The sequence below is a fragment of the Battus philenor genome, unplaced genomic scaffold, assembly GCF_028537555.1.
Source record: "Battus philenor isolate CCGP_79_NKW_IND1 unplaced genomic scaffold, ilBatPhil1.0.hap1 SCAF_2, whole genome shotgun sequence".
Classification (NCBI taxonomy): Eukaryota; Metazoa; Arthropoda; class Insecta; order Lepidoptera; family Papilionidae; genus Battus; species Battus philenor.
Genome location: NW_027181682.1, coordinates 10,654,922 through 10,673,898, shown reverse-complemented (window position 1 = coordinate 10,673,898; position 18,977 = coordinate 10,654,922). Strand labels below are relative to the sequence as shown.

At 33.4% G+C, this 18,977-nt stretch overlaps 1 protein-coding gene across 3 annotated transcripts in view; it reads left to right on the top strand.

The window, feature by feature from the left end:
* The window catches only part of mib1 (mind bomb 1), a 152,755-nt gene that overhangs the window by 126,835 nt on the left and 6,943 nt on the right, over positions 1 to 18,977 (top strand). The window lies entirely within an intron of this gene.

Below are 18,977 nucleotides of genomic sequence, written 5' to 3'. Positions count from 1 at the left end.
TGAAGTATTTTGTATGTATGTATGTATTATTTAATTCTGTACAACTCCTCGCACATTTATTGTCAGGAGAATACTCAATTCGCCTCGTCATTTTGTACTTTTAACTAAATTTCAATGCCTAATTCTGACTGAATTTGAATGTCTGAATGTCTACTTTGAAGGGCGCTATGTTTAGTGATATTATTTCTTACGTCCATTAAGACGAATGAACATTTGTTTGAAGATGATAAGTGAGTCGCTGTTCAGTGCAAGATATTCTTTTATAAAAGCTGAATATTATGATTATACTATGAATAACTTTCAATTGCAAATAAGCCACGACATTGGAATAGGCGTATGACGACGATTTAAAAATTCATAACAATTCACGAGACACTTTAAAAAACCATCGATTACCAAGGAACATCTTCTTTCGTAGTATATAAATACATGGCAATACGTCTTAAATATTCGTTAAAATAAAACGTGTACAAGTTTCATTTCGTTAAGTGAAATATTAATCAAAGATGTCTTTAAAAAAATCAATTTAATTTTTTTTAGTATCAACGTTCCAAACTGTATCCATTTAAAGCACTTATATTAATTTTATGTATATTGGAATAAAATGTAACAAAAATTGGATAAGTGTTTTGTATTCTCCGTACAAACTCAACAAGATTTCACTATTTTTAGATTACAGCCATGGAACTATTTGTCAGGATTCACGAGATTTCTATGTAACTAGTTTCGTTTAGATGGACCTAGGTTTATTTTAAAGTTTACGTTTCGCGTACCTTTAAATGACTTCCTTACTTTTAGTAAGTACGTAGAATAAGTAGTCATACATAGCATACCTTGGCCTTTGGCGTTAATAACTAACAGTAATAATGATATCGTTAATGCCTAATATTGTAGGGGTGCGTGAGTGTAATAAAGCAAATAATCGATATAGTAATGAAATTTTCATGTTTTTAGTTTATGGCTCATACATACATACATACATATATACATCGAAATATCATATACTACAGCTTTAAGGTCTGAGCCAGAATAGATCCATTCGGCATTCTCGATGCAGTAAATTCCTTGATTAATAAGCCGGTGTTCCACTCATGATATGAGCCAGAGTTCGAACACCGAATCTTGTTAGAATACCAATTGTCTGTTTGCAAATACTGAATGAGGAGAAAGAGGTTCTATAACCCCTTTGACGACATTATTACGATTCTCAACGTTAGTTTTATAATAACACCTACTATTATAGATACTTTTATATACTTTTATATATAGATACTTTTGTACACTAGACTGCGAGTAGGTAAGTATAATCTCACGTTTGATACTCAAACTACAACTGCTCGCCTGTTCTCTATGGTATGCTCATATTTTATCATTTTTTTATAATAAACCTTATTCTGATATTAAAAAAGGTTGTTACGAGAAATGACGATTCGGTTTTTTTCCGCGCACTTTCTGGATAATGTTTGGGTTAAATTGTGGATTTTTACAAATACTCTTTAAGATAATGTTGACTATAATAAATAAATAAAAACTTTCGACCACATTTTACCTTAAATCCAATTTAATGGCTACCTTTGACGCTTTCGGAGCTAATTATGTTCAATCCGCGCCCGAACCGCATTGATGGCTCTTGTTATAACCGTAAGAGGTCGTCCGCTTCCGTAACGGTTATTTTATAATTTTAACTTATATATTAATGTATATGTAATAGCAGCGATGTAGTGTACTTACCACGAATATATTAATTTATTACAATAACAAAAACTTTTTTTATTATAACAGTTTTCCATTGTAATGCGTTTCTAAAATCTCTTGTCAAAAATAAGTATTTATAGCCAACTTATAAGTATTTTTTTGTAATTCTTAATATGTAAATCAAAACGATATTTAAATCACAATCGTTATTAGAAACTTCGAAATATTTTCAATAACGTGTGCAGAGTAGTGGTGTGGTATGTAATGTACAAAGATTCGTATTAAAAATATCAGTGCAGCACAAGTGTTTACTAAGAACTGTTGTAAAAATTAAACATTATCTATAAAAAAGTTAACATATACCAAGCCAGTCTACATGTATACTGCAAGCTATCGCTTAGCTTTGAAACTCAAAGTACTTTCTTACACTCGCGGTTCTAAAGAAAACACTTGGTATCCTATTGTTTTTTAATTTTCCTAAGTTCATAGTAGACTAGACGGCTCTTTTGTTTCGAAGTTTCCTTCCTGTGACGTTCCGGTTAAATTGTCACTTTTTATTTTCCGTCACTCGGCGATGCTTCTCTTTAGCGTCCTCCTAATGAACAATTAAGTGATTCATTTCAGGCGCGTCTTTCTTAATTACTATCCGATTGTTATATAATATATATATTGACAAGTATTTTTCCTATTTTTAATTAAAAATTTATTAACAAAATGATGAAATATATATTTGGATTACTTTTAAATGTAACAATGTAACTAAACAAGTTTATACTATGTACGGTCATATGATAGTATTTAGGAAAATATACTTAAAGTTTTTACTGTATGCGTAGGCTCTTCGGCCAAATTATTGTTCTTAGATCTGTCCATTTAATAATTAATAATTTAACGTTAATATTACACTGACTAATAACTAAAAATAATTATTTCACGTGCAATCACTACATTCACAACGTTCTCCGAGACGTGCAAGAAGAGCATTCCTCAATTAGCCACCGGACTGCTTATAATTGATCGCTGCTTTGATAAATTTCTTAAGGTGTTGCCATACGCCATACACCTACGTATACATTTATATAGTTATATATTATTAATATTTATTTTAATAACAACAGATTTAACAGGTCACTCTACACTGGGCACTGTCTGTTTCGTAAGGCCAATTACGTAGCAATAAATTATTATTATTATCACTATCGTTTTAGCTATAAAACGTCCATGCTGGAGATAGACCTCCTCGTAGGTTTCCAATGGGACCGATTGAAAGCAAACTGCATCCAGCATTTTTGAATGACCTTAACAAGATCGTCTGTCCATCTTGTACTGTACAATTTTATTTAAACAATTCTGAAGGTATTAATATAAAGACACGAGAAACGATCGATCAGTAACTAATATTAATAATAGCAAGAATATTACTACAATAAAAAAAAGAATACGACGTTTTCTAACTTTTCAGCGTGTAAGGTACGATCCATGTAAGAATTTTTTGTAACTTCTAACTTTCCAATAGTTGAGATATAATTTTTGTGAATTTTACTGAGTTTATGATATAAATTGTATATAAAATTTAATCATGCGCGTACTCGACCAGGCTAGTAGATAGTAGAAGCGCCTCGGTTCAAACTACTACGAACTACAGTTTCTCCTGAATGGGAAGCCGTAGAGCACTCGGATTGCTTGGGCGGACGCTTCATGGAGTGACTAAACTCAAAGGCACCCACGAAGGGACCTGTCATTTCACCTCAAGGTAGCCCGATACGGTTAATCTCGGTTGTACTATGTGGTTCCTATTTTCTGGAGAACATTACTACACTTTAGAAATTGGTCACGCTAGTGGCAGAAATGGCGGAAGAAACTCAAGCAACACTTCTATCTCGAATAATGAGGAGTTGTAGTTCTGTAATATATAAATTCTGTAATATGTAGACAAGCGTTCCTGTGGTTTATTCTTTTCAGATGTCGAGGTGACCTCTATGTATATATATATATATAACACGTAAAGTTACCGATCTCGGAATAATATTATCGTATTGCACAAAATTTGATTTATAAATACCTGGATTACCAGTTTTGTTAAACTTAATTTTTCTCATAAACTTACTTTACTTATTTCGATGTATTAAATTTCTTCTTGTATATCCCTAAATTATTATTTTAATAAATACTAAAATTAAAACCTTTATTGTTGAATGTGCGATCTAAAAACACTAAGGGATTTGTTTAAAATTCAGTATATTATAATACAATACATTACACAATATACAATACATTAATGAGTAATGATAATAGTTTAAAATTTATAAATACGTTTTAAATATAATTAAGATATCGTTATTGTTGACTTCACATTTTTGATGTCCACAATAAAAATTATAGGTCTTTCCTAAACGACATCTCTTGGAACTGCGAAGTACTTGTTGTAAATGAGTTACATCCTACTGATTGATTAATGGGAAGCTCCGCTGACGATTTCATCAAAACTTTAATTAATCAAAGTTAAATCTTAAAACAAAATTTAACCGGACAGAAGCAAAGTTTGATAAAAGTTTACATTTTTATGGTAAATTAATTTCTAGTTCAGACATTTTTTAGGTTTTGTATCCTTTGTATATATAGGCAGTATAGAAACAGCCCTAACAAGTAACTAACCAAGTAGCTATTGATAAAGTAAATTAAAGATTGTTAGTGATTTATTAATTTTTCAACTCATAACAAGAATAAATTATCTGATACTCATTTTTTTAAGAAAAAACGTTGTAATAAAACTTTAACAAAGACCTGAAGAATTGTGCATTCCACGAAAATATTCATTTTTAAACTTTTCGGTGAGATAAATAAGCTTTAACATATAAACCACCATTTTAGGTCGATGAAAGACATTATTGTAATATAGTAATTCGTGTCTAAATTGTTAGGTATTTCAGTCGGGTTTGAGTTTCAGTGGGTGAACATGGTTGATTGCAAGATGGTAGACGAAGTGGATGGTAGTGAGTGAGAGGCGTTTAACGGGCTAATTATCAAACGGCTAATGAAGTTTGTATTCAGCGGGCGGGCAGAGGGCGGCGCGGGGCGAAGATTCTACGTGCCGCGACTGGCAACGCTCCCCACCTGATATCTCCCCGCCCTCAACAGAAAAATTGCAGAGAAAAAGTTTCATCGCAAGTGAACGTGAATGAAATGAGGAATTGTGTCGGTCGCTTTTGGGATTATTTTCGACGTAAAATTCCTTGAGAACCTTTTCTTTCTTTTTATTTCAATTCATCAACACACTTGCGACAATTTGCTTATCTCATATGAACAAGTGCTCAAATTTATGATTTTTATTGAATCTGCATGTCATATGTCACAACAAAAAATATATGACATAACCTCACAATACAGTGATATTAAAATAGTAGTAATAGTATATGTGTAAGGTGTACTATTGAGTTGCATTGACTCAACACGTTAATTTATGGCTACCTAAATAATTTGCGCCGAACATGGAGAGAGCCTATATGTCTTGTTTACAGCTGTAACATTAATTATCGTTGATATGATAACGTCCTACTCCATAACGTCTTGTGTATGCAAATACATATATCAAGAAAAAATATTTATAAGTGAAATCAATAACTAAATTTTAGCTAGGACGAAAAGTTCTAAGTGATTTTCGTATAAAGGGTGATTAGTTGTACGAGTATGTGGAAAAGCATAAAGTTAAAGTATTGAATGTATATCTAGCTTGCTGTCAATCAAAATATCAAATACTCTAATCAAGAACCAATTCTTTCATAAATAATAAATGATATAAGGATAATATAACAAGAAAAAGCATTTCTAAAATTACTACATATGAAAATTTGTTATTGTTAAATATCTGTTCTTGCAGACTTGCTACTGTTACAAGTTATTGGCCTATCGCGATCCAATCATAAAAAAAAATCAAAGTAATCACTTTACACAGTTGATTGGATATTTAAAATTAGGAATTTTGAACACCTATAACTAAAAGAAATGTAAATGTCTTGTTTATGTTTGAACAACACTTACTTGACACTTTAATGGCCGATAGTCTGTTTACAATGAAAAGACAATGTCAATGCATTTACAGTTTAGCCTGGTTTGAGGCAGCGAAATGCTGAATAGTAGTTAACTAACTTTTAACACTACAAAGCGTTAGAAAGTAGAAATGACACATTATGTCAAAGATTGATTTCAATAACCGTCCAACATGATTAACAGCGGTATATTATTACAAGAATTGTAGTCATTTGTGTTCCAGTCAAATTAAAGTTGAAAGAGAAACCTTTACACAGATTATTGCATAGATGAAACAGTAAAACTAGTCACAAAACTTCACTGAAAATTCAGAGGCATGAGTACAAATTTAACTAGAATTAGCTTCATCGTTCAACTCAGTAATTGCGGAAAATTTGACACCTGAAATTGTAAGAGAATCAGCTTAACCATTCTACGAAACTATTGAAGTGGAAAGCTTTGTAATTGTATGAAGATAACCAAAATTCTAGACGAATGTGAAGGGCGATTAATTATAGATGTAAAAGCTCCAAAAAGGAAAGTTCAATTAATGCATGAGAAAAAACTATGGTGCCGGAAATAATTAATGACCTAATGATAATATAGTAAGAAAAATTGTTCAAAAAATTCGGATTAATACATATAAAAATTATTTATTATTTGCTATGTGTCCCTTGGGACTGTACTGCCAGAAGTTGCTCTCCTGTCGTATTCCAACAGAGTTTCAAAGTGATCACTTGATACATCATCATTAGAAATAATTGTAAAAACTTTAAAATTTTTATTTTTGCTGACAAATAAGTAGCTCAAAAACCAGTTTTTGGCCGGCATCGCAAACTTTCAGAGAACTCCTTAATATCTCCGCTGTTGACATATCTCAATAGAATAAATAAAATCCATATAAAATCCAATTTAAGTGTGAATATAAAACATAAATGGGAGAACTGTCGTACTAAAGCCAGGGCATCTCATGCAAGTAAATTGCTAATGAACGAAATTATTAAGCGTTTTGATCTAACGTATTTTTTGGGCACATAGCTAAAAAACAAGCAGGTTTTGGCAATAGCACTCGATTGTGATGCTGAAGTAGTACGCAGAGCGCAAATGGCTATATTTAAAGTGAAAAGGTTGAATAAAGGATGGGAAAACAGTAGGATCCACAGTAACGTAATGTTAAAATTAATGCCGGCCCTCATTCTCAATATTTCAATTCGCGTGGGCAACCTAAACGCTTATGTCTCATACAAGGCAAAGGATAGACACGTTCGAGATAGTGTGTTCGCGCCGTATGGTAAGAATACCGTGGATACGCACTAATGCCTTTTTCCTCAAAGAGTTTAGAATTTTGACCCGACTATCCATTGCCTGCTTGCATAAAATACTCTTTTATCACAGCCACATTGGCACCATCCCGAGTAGCTAATAGTTGTCGGCATTGAGGAGGGTAAAAAAGCCAGAGGACGGTCACCTACTCGTTAAATCGACGCAATTTCAAAAGCGTGCAACCTCATCGTGCGCAGTCCCATAAAACTTCCACAGAACAGAATATCCTAGAAAAAGATGGTAGCAGAAACTGAGGTGCTGACCACGACAAGAATGTGACACGACAAATCTTAGCCTTAAGACATCAATTATAATTACTGTAACAAAATTTTGTTACGTATTTTTATACTGATGGTAATTATATCAATCTTTGACATTCCTACTGTTGTAACAATAAGCACCTTACAAAATAATAGAGAGACCGTTATCCACCACGCGAATTCAATTAAGTTGGTGAATGAACCACATCTTGAGAATTAATTACTTTCCTTAGCTGTTATCTAGCAGAGATAGGCTAGAAAGTATATTTTAACATTAATCTCTAAAATATTTCTGCAAGTTGCCAGTAAAGTGGCTATGTAAAGTATAAAGTAAAAGCTTTTTAATTGTGATCAAACATTCGTTGCGTCATAATGCGTATCAAGCCCCCGTCGGACAATAAATGTTAATGACAATAGCGCATGGACTACGGCGAACACCATATTTTGCAGTTTATTTTGTAGTAGTCATATGATAATAATCTACTATCATAAAATAAAAGAATCAAATTATTTCAGTTTATTTAAGAACATTGTGTATTAAAATCCGCTGCCAATTTTGCAAAAAAACTCAAATCGTTAAAAACAAATTGTTTTATATATTTGATATTTTTGTCTGGTATGTGTGAACAAGAATGTGATTGTTGTTTTCTTGATTTTTTTGGTACGTACTTGAAAAAAGCATTAATAAGTTCGTGCATATAATGATGTTTTAATTATCTTACTAAAGCAATTAGCCTTATCATTTTTGTTGAATTAAAGAACTCAAGGTTTTGCGTCATTTCTTTTAATGAGAAAATTCGTACAAATCCTTTGTGGTTTAACTCCTGCCTTCCATAAAGACGTAAGTTTCGGCTAATTGTTTTAAAATATAATTTAGCGTCGCTTTATTATCGTTTGGGTGGGCCGACGCAGTCCGGGACAGGCGGCGCGTTACTGATGGCTGCGAGGCCTGTCGCCCCGAGCCCCAGACACATGTGCTGCTAATTACTCATTTAAGATTCGCTTACCGAAAACATTGTTTAATGGATCCCCACAGAATACATCATTTGCGGCGATTATTATTAACTATACACTGTGAAATTTTTTGGAACTAAATTACTACGTAAATGTTTTGAAATTTTCATCGTATACATTCAAATAATGCCTTGTTATTTAATTTTTAGATAAACAATGATCTTAGGGCTTTTACCTTGACAGATTTTCATATTTTTTAAATAATTCTGTCTTTGCGTGCCATCTGTCGGACACATAGTAAAATACGTCGTGTTGGTTTCTTCACGTTAGTTTCATAACGAAATGTTTTGAAATAGATGTCGTAGTGTAAGGTACATATATATTATTTATTGTGAACATGTTATTTCTTATTATTCATAAAATAACAACATCTGAAATCAAGTGCTATTATTTTTCAATGTTTTTATTAATGTATTAGTATAGACAAGTCAAAGATTTATTTGGTCTATTTTTAGAATAGCATGTTTCTATGTGATTTTTCCGGCATACATCAACGGTATTAAGTGTAAGAAGATCTTTCCTTTATTACATATATTAAATGTAAACGTAACTCTTTTATTGTCTTTATTATACTCGATATATAAAAGAGAAAGATGTAAATATTGTTTACATAAATGTTAGCAAAATTGCAGCCTGCCCATCTATATCGACACCCGTCAAAGCAAGTTACAAGTTCACTACCTCGTCGAATGAAATGAATAAAACCTTGTTACAAGTTGAAACCTAAGCTAAAATTCATCTCGCTCTAGTCCAAATCGATAATGTTGGCGTAAAATATAGGCCCCTTGTCCTCTGTTCTCTTGGAAGGGTCGGTTGATATTCATTCAAAATATTCATACAGTGGTGGAATGCTTCTAATTTAATAGAAAAAATGGCACTTATTAACATAAAATACTTCCATTTTGGCTTTTAAAATAAAAAAAACGTAAAAGTTACAACGTATTCATTGTATTTAAATAGCCTTGATAATGTCAAAAATATCATCTCACATCTTTCTGACACTTGTTTCGTTTATTCTATTTATAAATTTTATTTATTTTTCTTGGTATCTTATTTCATCGAGTTATATTATATATACCACAAAATATAAATTTTCTCTACTGTTTTACATTCTGTTTGAAATAAAATAAAACGTCTTCTATTGAAGTAAGTTACAAATTTTTGTTTTATAATTGCTTCTTCCTTATCCAAAATTGTTATTAATCCCTACCCGGGACAAATAGATTGGTTAATAACACTAATATATTTATAATTAAAATAAATAACACATTGACAAAGTAATAGTTCCAAAACTCATTTGATTGAGTAGAAACATAACAAGCCCCAGGTTTTTGATTATACGTATTTAATTATATATGTTATGCGCATTATGGTATTACTTAAAAAAATATACATCTATTAAATTCTTCGACTAGCTTCCTTAAATATATGTTAGGTACTAGAATATAATGATGTCGTTAGTATAACAGATTTGATATATGAACAAAATAAATAATGCTAACTAATTAAAAACGAAAAACGTTATTCCACGCACAGTTTTGTAAAACAATTTAAATGTTTTCTGTATAGATTCAATTTAAAACAGCCCAAACAGCTTACAAAAATGTATCGTCTAAAATCACAGAGAAGCAACTTTAACAGGAACATTAATAACTGGAGCATTTCAATGTAATGAAATTTTATACGGGAGGCGGGGATATTAATTTTAAAATGCACGTGGATGGAAACGTCAAGACGGGCGAGGCGCGGCAGGAGACGCTCGGCGGCCTCTGGAGCTCTGCCAAAGATTTATGTGCTGGTTATTTTAGAACCGCCCAACCGAATGCCGTGACATGAACGCTATTCGTGTTGAAACTTAATGTCTTTAATTTAACACACAAAAACCGAACTGACTTTTAAGGAAATTGTCTTTAAATCATATGATATATCACATTTTGTTATAATACAGTTTAATGTAATACTCTACTCCATATATAACCCAAACAAACTTATTCTATTTTTTCTATCTATTTAATTACACGAAATCAAAAAAATAAAACATAACCGAAATGCACACAAGTAACTCCATTAAAATGGATTCACTAGTTTACATTATCCCCCTGTCTAGTTTCGAATTCTTTTGTTGGAAATAGTCGTTGACGAGATACATGAATAAATTGTTTTTCAAAGCGATATTTAAAAGCTGAACGTTCTGTACAAACTGGTAGGTCAAGATCCCTTTCTCATAGAGCAACCCTTTGTGCTATAGTTAAATGCATGCGCTATTAAAGGGCGCGCCTCAGGCCGGCTTGGTGTTTATAGCTTTGCATGCTCGGAGATATCCGGCCCATAGGATTCGGTGTCCGAAATCGCCCGAACTCGACGCACTAAATCGTCACGTCAATCAGTCCACGTCGACGCCGCTATCTCTTACTAATTCTCATCACAAGCCACGTTCTCCTTCATTACCACAGCCCCTCTTTTGCTGGCAACTGAAAAAATAATAAACAATAGCTAACCAATAAAAAAATTAATAAAAAAAACATCCTTAAAACGTGACCTGAAAAGGGAATAATGCCGAAGGACTCAAAAAACAAGAATTTGACATTGGACCTTTTTTTTGAAAAGATAATTTTTTGCAATAATGACAGATATCCACGTGCAACACGTAAATCATGATCAATATTAACATTACACATTGGTCAAATGAGATCATCTATTTTCTCTAGATGAAGAGCAAGAAATAATACTTTTTATAACATAAAAATCATGGTTCTTTCGTACTTTATTACTAAGAAAAGAAATAGTTAACAATTCAAAGAAAAAAAATACTAACTTGAGAAGAATACATTGTTTTGTGAATAATTAATGTTATCATGTAAAACAGAAACACTAAGTTTTATTAAACCAAATCGTAATAACTTTGCATTTGTTTTCTAAATTACCTGGCTTTTACTTAGTTATTTTTATTGTTTTAAAAATATTATTTTAATGTCGTTATATAATTCAGAAATATGCTTTATTCGAAATTTATAGGAATGGTACACCCATTTAAAACAGTTAATAATAGTTATTGATATTTATGACAATTACACTATGAGGTAAGCTAGAGACAATGCGGCGGAAACAAAGCAGCATTGGCCTCGTAAGATTGCATGAGACGGTGGCACGAGCGCGCATCGGAGCGAGACCGTCCGCCTGATGAATGCAGGCTCCAGATGCGGCGCAGGCGCGACCCACGCGGCCTCTTTTTGTTACCTCCCCCGTTTTTTGCTAAGACCCAATACTTTGACAATATCACATTACTTACTACGGAATTAAGACAATCTGTCTTGACCGACCTCCATTTATAAAAATATTCTATAACTTTCAATTACAAATCAATGATTAGAAAAAGTGTTAACACAGTGTGTTAATAATACCGGCAAGATGTCTAAAAACAATAGATCAAATATCGAATGTGCGAGTAACATTGCGGTGAAAAATTTTCATACGCATCCTGCGCCTCGCACTCTTTTCTCATAACTAAATATAATTTGATCTCCAGAGAAGTTTCGAGTCCCGGCCGGCGTCAAGCTCACGTTTATTTATGTTTCCTTAGTCAGAACAGTTACCTACTCCGCGCCAGATGTTGTTTTACGACAACTCGCCACTCACAAAACAATTCTCGCTTTTACTTCAACTTTAAACATTTTGTAACCGCACTCTGTACCTCGCCTCAAAGTTGAAAACAAAATTGGAAGTACTGATTATTTTGCTGAATCTGGAAACTTTACGCTGGGTTCGACATATATTCTCAGTGAACATTTACTTTTAAATCACTGAAAACGCATTAATTCGCATACCACAAATGTTCGCGACATCTACACTTAGATTAAACACAAGCCAACTCCTAAAAATGTCACTAATTTCATTAATAAAATCCGAGCAAGTTGAGATGCCCGCGCAGCTCCATACTTCTTTACATTCCATACGAATATAGCACTATGGGAAGTAAGGAAGCACGGAACTAGCGCAAGGCTCGATCTTCTTTCTTCATGGCACCATTTCTCCTGAATAATTGTTGGGGCAGTTCACTGGGTGGTTGCATTTGTTGACGCACTATAGCCGAGGCACAGAGTGAGTGGCTGGGGGCCGGCAGTACTGGTTGCGGACGACGCGGCCTGCTGGTAGCTCGGTGAGCACTGGCGGCGCGTTCGTTGCGCACGCGCAGACCAGCTCTAAAAATGGATTCAACCGGCGGAGTTCGCTTTCGAGTCGCGAGTACCATCCATTCCAAATTTGTATTTTCCCGAAATAGCCCGGACGACGGCCGGCCGTCGGATCGGTTTCTCGAACGTGCACCGTCCTGCAGATGCACGAGAGGGCCTCCGCTGCGGTCTCGCCTAAGGCTCTTATGTAAGTAACAGCAAACCGCGCCGCGTGACGACCGTATCGAAAATAAACGTGGCAGCGGAGCACGCAGCCGACGGGCGCCACATGTGCGCTCCCGTCAGCGTGCCGATCATCGCGCTGGAGGGGGAGGCTATTATTAGTTGCACACCATCCACCACTGTCACCTCCCGCGGGGTAGTCAGCCTATACATAGTTCCGATCTCGAGTTCTGGCAGTCTTCTGCGTTCACTGACCTCTGAAACATTCAAAATGCATTAGGTTTTATAATATATTTTCTAAGTAAATATGTACACGGTATACATTTTCCTTTCATACATATATGTAAAATAAATTTATACTACAAACAAATTAATAATAATATGGATTTTATAAATGATAAGCGCAGGGATTAAACTGCCGAACTACATATTGTAGCGGAGAATTTCCGCTGCTGGCTATAAAACGTACCGCTACGCCCGCTAGTCAATAAAAGAATTTTGGCAAACTTTCGTAGACAAACAAGTGGGACGACGGCCAACTAATCTTTTGTCTGCTAAAAGTAACGTGTTCTGTTAGTGTTTCAATACTGAAACTCTTAAACCTAGTAAACATAAAAGTAATACCTTTTTATTTGTATATCAATAACGAAAAAAATACAACGGAGTGTCGACGTAATATTTTCGTCGGTTATTATTGTTGTGTATGTTACAAAACAAAATGCGTTTAAAAAATAAGACAAAAGTTAATCTGAACAATCGGACAATTCACTCAATAACACTACGAACGATGGACATCACTATCATTTTTCTGTATAAAAATACGTAATAATCACAATCACTTTATGCTTATTAAAAGTTAAAAAAGTACCAATGTGTAGTCGTATTATTAGGTAGACTTACGTCTGCACTATATTCCAGTTTACATATCATTAAACAAATCTATAAATAATGATAAATATCAATAAATAGTGTTTGCGTGTAGAAACTTAAAGGAGACGACATGGAAAAGAAGTTCCATCATGATAGCCACAAAAACTCTGGATCAGTCACATTAGCAAGATATAATCATATAAACACAATGTCCTAGATTGAATCGTAATTTTCGTATGTATATATTTTTAGGCTCGTTGAAATTTCATAATACATACGAATTGCGCTGCAAAGTAAAGAATCGTAAGTTGCTCGCAGAATAAAAGCCGCGCCTGTTGAATATTAATGTGGCATTGTTATTGGCCACAGTTATCCGTGCTGCCCCAAACGCACATTTCCATAACTTACTATTCTGGATCCGCGGGGAATCAGCTCACTGTCGTAGAAATATCGTCACTTATGTCGCCTACTCGTATCGACTGCCTAAATTATATAACGCCTCGACCTAGTCTCCATTATTCAGTGGACATAGCGTAAAAATAATGACGATTACAGATCTCGGAGGAATTAGTAAGATCCCTGCGAATCGTAAATCGATTACTTCACATTGCATTCAACGAAAACCGTTAACGGATTATCGACCCTGTGCGCCTGAATGCCGGCACGATATGCCTACCTTCTGACTTAAAGATCTAATCTCTGATTTGTGCGATCAATCTTATAAAAAATTCATCACTGCATCATTATTTATATTAGTCATTCCAATACCATGAACCTTATTTAACCTTATGCAATATTTTAAAACGCAATATTTATAAGATATAATTTGTATTCTGTACAAAATAAATTGACACAGTGATTCTTACAAATTTCCATTTTTTTTTTGTTACAAATATTTAACAAAATAAGAATACAAACAAAATGAAGGTAAGAAAGTATTCATGCATAAAAATTTCAACGCAACATCATTACTGTGCTATTAATGTTTTATTACTTCAAAAGTATTATTTTCTTTCTCTATAACATAACTAAACCTAAAAACACAACATACAAAAATATTTGGTTTTAAAAAACTATTAAATCATTTTTATAGTTTAACTTATTTTCTGTAGACACTCATTGTAATATTATAAAAATCCCAGAGACTGCAAGTTTAGCTGTCATTTTATAAACCTACCGTAAATTATTTATACTAAAAACTGCCCTTTAATATCGGTTTACAATTCAGAATAATAATTGTTGCAATGTTACTAATCGTCGCATTTGTCGTGTTCTAGATAAATACACACACACAAAACACAGTAAATCACAGCAAAAGTTACATGTAAGAAAAATGGTGCTTTGCACCGTCCTCTGCCTACATTTTTATACCATGAATTTGTTTCTTCCAATTTATACGTTTGTTTTAATTACTCATTCATAATTACTTCTTACTAATAATAAAAATCACAAGCAACACTCGTAACAAAGTCCGCATAAAAATGTAACTTCTCATTGCATTTTATGCCCTGCCTATATCAAGCATCCGGCACCGGGATTCAGGTCGGTCGTAAATTTTTCTAAGTTACCGAATATCTGCCAACCATTTCCTAGCTATTACACAAAAAATGTTTTTGGGTTATATAAGCAAAATTTCCGCTGTTCAAACATGTTACTGTTCAGATGTAATGTGAAATAAAATTATTTTTCCTTCCCTTGAAAAAACCACAATTAGATTGAGATGATCATAGACGTTTTATAAATCTTGATTAGGTTAAAATTTGGAATAAACAAAATATTATGCGATATGTAATTTCGAAAATTGAAAAGTATGACTCACAATAAGCTAACAACGAAAGCTAATATCATACATCCATTGTGAAAATAACAAAGTATCGTTGAATAGTAAGTAGTTAAATATTTATATTTTCCGCATTAAGATCAAACTTTTGACTTGCTTGCGTACTACGGCTCTTACTCAAGTGATTGTGTTAATTAAAATAATAGAGAGTAATGCAGCCAATGTTACATTCGGTAACAACATGATTAAAAAGAACTCATCATTCCAATGGCGTCATAGGAGCGCGCCGAGAGACGCGGGATTGCGGTGCATGCCATCCACATGCAGACTAGTTAATAAAACATACGAAACGTGTTTAAATCTAATTCATTAAAAAATGAACGTTGTTTTATTAAGTAAGGATGAACAAACGTTAGAAACTTGAAACGATACCTTTTTATAATGTCTGTAAAATAAATAAATATGATTTATAATAATTGATAGAGCGTGCGTTTGCGACCTACAGCGTTGCCACTTACCACTGTGACGTATCAAAATGATAATAATTTCGAGTAGACACGAAGCATTTGTAAGACGAGCACTGTTTTATATGATCTTGCCTTTTCACAAGATGTATTTAATTCACAAGCAAGGGCGCGTGTGGCACGGGATGCGCCGGCGTCGGAGCAGCGCGTGTAGTGCGACTGTAGCGCACGCTGAGCATGTTCGTGCGCCGTCGCCGCCCGACGACGTTTGACCTTATTTAATTAGTTCGTTCGTTTTTACTCTTTGAACGTAACCAGCCGTATTAAAATGTGTACCGCTTAATTTATTGTTGCCATCACAATCTATCAACTAACTTAGACAACAATCTTAAAATTTACAACTCCCCTATTTTTAAACTTAATTTATAGCATAAATATAAGTAATTGCCTATCAAAAACTTATTAACAGTATATAATTAACCGCAACAAAATCCTGTTACCCGTTGCAATGGCAATCAGTTAACTACAAATCCAACGCCTTGATCTATTTTTGATCAGAGTTCATTCACACCTTGCCGGTGTCGATTTCTGCAACAATTAAAATAAATTTACTACCGTTGTTGAAATTTCGAGTAAACTTGTAACATTACCTCGATTTTTTGTATTAATTTCAATTATTTGACAAGAAATTGGACATAAATCGAGAATTACCTCTATCTGCTTTTAAAGAAAGTTTTTTTTTTTTAAAAAATTCCAATTGAACTCTCTCTTTCCTTGTCTGCACAATAATAACTAAGAAGTATATACAATATTGTAAGTTGTAATTTCGTTAATACGTAATTTATATAATTATTACAAGAACTTACGATGAATTAATGAATATATCTTATATTTGATATAAGAATGGTATAAATGATGCATACAAAATGAATCGTACGTGATAAATCTTCCCCTTAAGTTTAACACAGGATTTACGGTTCAGTAGACCGATTCACTCGTGCTATTATTGCTCACACAAGTCGCCGCATGAACTGTCATATATTTTGAGAATTTTTTACTTACAAAATATTGATAGTGCTTTCTTTACTTCAAAAATCGTTAAAAATACATTATCAACATTCATATTCCGTACAAATAATTATAAGAATGACTAATTGATAGCCATTCTTATAATGAATATCAGATATGCATTGGATACAAAACCCGAATAATTGCTGCCAACTGTCAATTAATTTTTATTTTTCTGTTCTTTAATTAAGAAATATAGCACTGACAAAATTTTTGGCCTAGTTCAGTACTGTGGTTTATCACAGCATAAACATAAAGCAAGAAGTTCATTATTTCACGAGTTAAACTATTTAAAAAATATTAGGCGTAAATTTTGGGCAGATATACCCAATGTTGAATACCCAGCGTTGTAACAAGGAAGTCTTTAAACCTCATTATTTTTTATTACAGTTTCCATTATTCAAATGAATATACAGAAAATTATTACTTACAGGCTGTAATAAAAAAAATTACCAATTTTATCGCGAACAAAGTATTGAGTTCACATCAAATTAATCTAAATCATCGGTTCAAATGCTTTGCACGGATCCATGATGTTTAGTTCCTTAGCAAGCTCGCAATCGCCAATCGCTTGTTTGATCGAACATTTTTTCTACTTTTTGCACGTTTTCGTGCCTTTTGAGATCGAAGGACTCCCCGACCTTTGCTCATCCGTAAACGATTCATTCTCGCTTTTGTATCGCTCATACCACTAGTAAACAGTCTCCAAAGTCACGACATTAACACCGTAAACTAATTATAATCTCAATGAATCAGAATAACGTACGTATTCATTCAAATAAACGTCCTAGATACAAAAGTGTAAATAGTGGTATAAAATTTTATAATCCAAATTTTTTACCACACCACGTATTCGAATTTACCTTAACAGTATTATTTGTAACACGTTGAGATGAGGATATACATGGACGTCTACCGGCTGACGAAATATCTGAATTGTAATAAAAAAAACTATGAAATGTAAGGAATGTTAAACATACAGTGCTCGGATATAGCATAAATATGGAATATACCTAGAAATTGCAATAGCCGTGTGTAATAAACAGTGTTTCAAAATTAACCCATTTTATTTTTTACAATTATTTCTATTACTAACTCTGCCACGTTATTTTTATAATAGGTACGCGTGCACGTCTACTTACTTTGAATCTCACTTTGTTACATTACTTCCATAGCAAAGTAATTTGTTTTTGGTGTGTAAATGTGTTAGTGTGTAGTGGGCAGTGGGAAAAATTACATAGGAAAAGTTAATAATACGACACAGCAGGAGGTTCTGAGATATAAACTATCCGTGCGGGGGTGTTAAAAGTTCAATAGCTTTTTGAAACCAGTGAAGCTGCAACTTTTCTTAATTACAATCTGCCATTACTTGTGCGCCTGGTTTGGAAATCGTGCTTTATATTAACCACTGAAACATACATTAACTTCACAGTTGTTACGTCTTAGGTATTTATCATTTATAAAAAAAAAAAAACTAGTTCTTGTCGGAATCAAAGACGAACCTGATGTTAAAATGATAATCTTTTTTGAGAAAATCCTTAGCCTGATTATATTCTATTTACGCTTATGTTAAAGACTACACGAACGAATACTGACGCAGACCAACTTTGATTTTTTTGTACATATTAAAAAAGAAATGAAACGTTGCTCCTAACGTGAAGAATTAAAGCAGAGGTGCCGGCCGTGAGTCTTCTGCTATAAAAAGAAACAGTAAAACTTAATCGTACAACTCTTGTACACAATACTCGAACTGGAAGAGTGGTGCAAAACTATGGTCAAAGTTAAACATTTCATATGTGATTCTTCACTGAGCCCAAAGATATTTAAAGCTCATAAGCTTTTTGAATTTGGAAGGGTGTTGTTTAACATATTAAACAACACCCTTCCAAATTCAACATTAGTGCTTTACACAAAACCAATTTAATTAGTTTTTTTTAAACACAGAAGTGTAAATTGTATGCACCCATTATAATCCAGCACGCAAAGCAAGTAATCACATCATAAATATGTTAAAAGACAAATGTGTTATGTGCGTAAAGGCAAATGCCTTTGCCATATACATTGCTATCTGAGCCATCCAGCCGTACCAGTAAAAGCAATAAACGCCAACCGAAGTACAGTTCAA